Raw genomic sequence first — 5,351 nt, forward strand, 5'->3', positions numbered from 1 at the left:
ATGCAGCTGATTTTTCCACTAAACGAGTAACGACTAATCGAGCAATGACTTTGAGTCGAGCGAGCAAACAAAGGACAAACGGATTTAACAAAAGACAAAGAAATTTAACCTTGCCTTTGACGATCAACGGCGATCGATAATTTCGATAATTTCCAATTATTTAATATTCGCGATAATTAATTTTGTAATAATGCTATCCGGTGCCCGAAAAATTATTTCATCGCTTAAATTGTTTATGAAAAGAACCAACGAGACTTGCACAAATCGGTCGGTGAGATAATAAATTTTTATTTTCCTTTAAAATTATATTACATTTTAATTCTTAACAATTTAATTTATTGTAATTACACTTTTAGAAGAGCTTTCCTGAAACGTGATTAATTTCACGCATTAATTTTCCTTTACAATTATATTACATCTTAATTCTTAACAATTTAATTCATTATAACTTTACGCACTAAGTTTCCTTTAAACTTATATTATATCTTAATTCCTAATAATATAATATATTATAACTTCACGCGCTAATTTTCCTTTAAAATTATATTATATCTTAATTCTTAACAAAGAATTCTTATTGCAAATGGTATTATTAAATAATCCCGTGGCTATTTCGTTGTAACATTTAGTAGCGGAAGTAATTAATAACGTCGATCATACGAAGTAATTTTTAAAGCACGAATTTATCGAAGAATCGTTACATCAAAAATATTCTATCGATGCATTTATTATTTCTAGCTGTTTTAATAATAATTTAGAGATAGTAGGTTTTGGAAACTACTCTATTTTTTAAGCCGTGTTCATTATATTATAATCCCCTATCGTTATTCGTATCCTAAACCATAATCGTGATTGTATAATCGTAAATTGCCTTACGACGTTCGTCGCGTTCTGTTGTGTTCTGTCGCGTTCCCTACGAGTGCGTCCTTTCGAATTTATGGGTTTCGTTCAACTAGTGCCCGACGTCAGCCGATCGTCCTAGCCTGCGCACGATGCCAGCCAATGTGGCTGGCATGACGTCGCGCATGACGTCAGCCGAGCGTTCAGCAGCCGCCGGCGAAAGCCGATCATCCTAGCCAGCGGCCGACGCCAGCCGATCGCAATTCGCAATGTTTAGATCGCGACACTCACGTACGCACGCACACGTACATCGTGTGGGGTAAACGCCCGGGAGCTGCGAAACCGATCGACTACGTAATTTCGAAGGTCGCTCCGAAAGCGATTCTAACACAACGCGTTGGCAATTTCTCGCCACGCTAACACAACGCGTTGTTTATCTCGTCTTGCAACTCTATAGAAAATCGCGAATGCCTGAGCACTACGTTTCCTTTATAAAATTATATTACATCTCAATTCTTAAAAATTTAATTTATTATAATTTTATGCACTAAGTTTCCTTTAAACTTATATAATATCTTAATTCTTAACAAAGGATTGTTATTGCAAGTGGTATTATTAAATAATCCTGTGGCTATTTCGTTGTAACATTTAGTAGCGGAAGTAATTAATAACGTCGAACATACGAAGTAATTTTTAAAGCACGAATTTATCGAAGAATCGTTACATCAAAAATATTCTATCGACGCATTTATTATTTCTAGCTGTTTTAATAATAATTTAGAGATAGTAGGTTTTGGAAACTACTCTATTTTTTAAGCCGTGTTCATTATATTATAATCCCCTATCGTTATTCGTATCTGAAACCGTAATCGTGATTGTATAATCGTAAATTGCCTTACGACGTACGTCACGTTCTGTCGTGTTCTGTCGCGTTCCCTGCGAGTGCGTCCTTTCGAATTGGTGGGTTTCGTTCAACTAGTGCCCGACGTCCGCCGATCGTGCTAGCAGCCCCCGACGCCAGCCGATCGTCTCAGCCTGCGCACGATGCCAGCCAATGAGGCTGGCATGACGTCAGCGCATGACGTCGCCGACCGTTCAGCAGCCGCCGGCGACAGCCGATCGTCCTAGCCAGCGGCCGACGCCAGCCGATCGTCTTAACATCATCGCAATTCGTAATGTTTAGATCGCGACACTCACGTACACACGCACACGTACATCGAAAGCGATTCTAACACAACGCGTTGGCAATTTCTCGCCACGCTAACACAGCGCATTGGCAATTTCTCGCCACGCTAACACAACGCGTTGTTAATTTTATCCCGCAACTCTAAAGAAAATCGCGAATGCCTGAGCACTAAGTTTCCTTTATAATTATATTACATCTTAATTCTTAAAAATTTAATTTACTATAATCACAATATTGGAAGAGCTTACTTGAAATACGACTGATTTCCCCACTAGTCAAGTTCCGATTAATTGAGCAACGACTTTGAGCCGAGCGAGCACGTAGAGTACCCCCACCACCGACTTTGCTGATCGACGATCGCGCGATCGACCACGATCGATAACATCGATAACTTCGATTATTTCCAATGATTTAATATTTGCGGTAATTTATTTTGCAATAATGCTATCCGGTGCCCGGAAAATTATTTCATCACTTAAATTGTTCGTGAAAAGTACCAACGAGGTTTAATTAACATGAGAACAACGGTTGCCCAAATCGGTCGATGAGTTATTAAAGTTTTATTTTCCTTTAAAATTATATTACATTTTAATTTTTAACAATTTAATTTATTATAATTTCACGCAGTAAGATTTCTTTGAAATTATATTATATTTTAATTCTTAACAATCTAATTTATTATAATAACTCTTTTAGAAGAGCTTCCCTGAAACGCGATTAATTTCACGCACTAAGTTTCCTTTAAAATTATATTACATCTTAATTCTTAACAATTTTATTTATTATAATTTCACGCACTAATTTTCCTTTAAAATTATATTATATCTTAATTCTTAACAATTTAATTTATTATAATAGCACTTTTGGAAGAGCTTTCTTGAAACACGACTGATTCCCACATTAGACAAGTTCCGACTAATTAGGCAATGACTTTGAGACAAGCGAGCACGAGATATACCCCCACCTCTGACTTTGACGATCGACGACCGCACGATCAACGGCGATCGATAATTTCGACAATTTCGATTATTTCCATTTATTTAATATTCGCGATAATTTATTTTGCAATAATGCTATCCGGTGCCCGAGAAATTATTTCATCGCTTAGTTTGTTCATGAAAAGTACCAACGAGGTTCAATTAACAAGAGGCTTGCACAAATCAATCGAAAAGTTATTATATCAAATTGCTTTCGTTAATTTATTTATTATTTCTCTCTTCTTAATATTTGCAATAATTCTGCTTGTTAGAAGTATGTTTAAGAAGCACGCTGGCTATTTTGCCATTTAATTTGCTCGCGAAGATAATTGATAGAGTCAGGAATATGAAGTAATTTCTCGAGCACGAGTGTTTCGTGAAATTGTTGCAGTTGACGAGTTTCGTTAACAAATTAATTGCTTTTCGATGTTTAATATTAACGACAATTCTTCTTGCTAATGTTATTATTAAGTAATCCCGTGGCTATTTCGTCGTATCATTTTGTGACGGAACACACAACGCGTTGGCAATTCTTGCGACGCTAACACAACCGTTGGTCATTTCGTCTCGCAACTCTAAGGAAAATCGCGAACCCCATGCAGCATGGCGTTTAAAAAACGAACGTAGCTACTGCAACGCGATTTTCTCGCAATGCTAACTTTGAAATTAAATCGAAGACAAGCCGCGATATTCAGTTTTCGAAACGCTATAATGCAAATCGGAGCTGATTGTTGACCATAGTTGCAGCTGCAACATGGACGTCTGACAAGTCTAATGAAGCTATTGTAACGCGATTCATTCGTCGCAACGCTAATTTAACGAACAGAAATCCTAAAGATTACTTCAATTTCCAAAAAGAACAAATCTGCAAATTTTGAAAGACCTAAGAAAATTGGCAAATGAAACCGCGAACAATTTGCAAGGCTATCTTTAGTCTCCTTAGCCTTCTCTTATAACTACTCGACACTGCAATTCAAATAAGAATTGCGACTATTTCGCTCGCAAAGCTAATTTCAATTTCTGTTCATAATTAACTATAGCAATGCGTGATCAATTCGCAAAACTATAGCAAAATGCGGATATGTCCATCCGAACTGTTGCAGCATGGGCGCCTGAAAAGTCGGAAGGTATACTATTGCAACGCGATTGTGTTGTCGTAACGCTAATTCAATGAACAGAGATGTAAAAGTGACTGGACTTTAATGATCTTCAAAATTTTCTAACTTGAAACGCGATCGTACTTATTCGCACTATCTTTGACGCTTCTTGCATATCGAACCAAATCGCGATTATTTCATTCGCGACGATATACTTTGAATAATTAATTTCAATGCTAATGATAATCGCGATGGCTTTATTCTCTACGTTAATTTTGATCTCTGTTGAAAATGAAGCGAAACAACGCAAGATTATTTCGCAACGCTATTGCAAGTCGCGGATGTGCCCATCTGCGTTGATCGTTGGGGCGGCAAAGTCTGCCCAAATACTACTACTACTACTATTAATACTGCAGCGAGTACAGTGGCCAGTTAACAATACATATACATAATAATATACATGATAATATACACCATAAGTTTTATCTTACGATAGTATTAACCTGAAAATAAAGAATCTGAAAATAAAGAACCTGAAAATCCTAGCTAAAATGGGGTTATTAGTTTCGAATTATTCTTCAACATTAATCTGTTTCGATGACTACGCGTGAATTTAATTGCTCGAGAAGTAACGGCAATAGCAATAGCAAAAAAGTAATGGAAGTAACGATGATAGAGGTATTGGCGAGGGTAACGGCAATAGTAATGTCAAAAATTTAATGGAAGTAACAATGACAGAAGTATTGGCAAGGGTAACGGCAATTGAATTCGAACGGAAAACGCAAGTCATTGAAAAGAATACATCCTAACTAAATATACAATAGAATTCGCAACAAGTATGTGGTCACTGTACTCGAAAAAATTGAGAGAACTACTGGTCAAATAAGATCGACTTACATTTCGATGCGATGTTGGTCCTGGAATTTGTAGTAGGAAGTAGTAGAAGAGAGTAGCAGCGTAGAGAGAGTAGCATCATCAAGAAGTGTCCAAGATTCCATAGCACACGCATTTAAGATTTTAATCGAAAATATTAATTTCCATTCGCGGAAAAGATTTAGAAATTATCGGAAACCATTTGGAAATTCGCGTTGAAATTAGAGATACGATTTTGACAAATAACTATTAATAATTTTACCGAATGTTAAGTAAATTTAGATTCGAATTAGATAGAAAATTAATTAACATTGATTTTAGAAGGAAGCAGAACGAATTTCGATTAACAATAAACTTTCCGAAAAATAAAATTTATTG

General features: G+C 36.3%; 1 long non-coding RNA gene across 1 annotated transcript; it reads right to left on the reverse strand.

Annotated features, from left to right (window-relative positions):
- Positions 1–268: 268 nt before the first annotated feature.
- On the reverse strand, positions 269–2,596 carry LOC143260380 (uncharacterized). Its single transcript, XR_013034526.1, has 2 exons — positions 2,275–2,596; positions 269–1,993 (listed from the first exon to the last, which is right to left on the reverse strand). It is a non-coding gene; the product is annotated as an uncharacterized LOC143260380 (long non-coding RNA).
- Positions 2,597–5,351: the final 2,755 nt, after the last annotated feature.

The sequence above is a fragment of the Megalopta genalis genome, chromosome 12, assembly GCF_051020955.1.
Source record: "Megalopta genalis isolate 19385.01 chromosome 12, iyMegGena1_principal, whole genome shotgun sequence".
In the NCBI taxonomy this organism is placed as follows: Eukaryota; Metazoa; Arthropoda; class Insecta; order Hymenoptera; family Halictidae; genus Megalopta; species Megalopta genalis.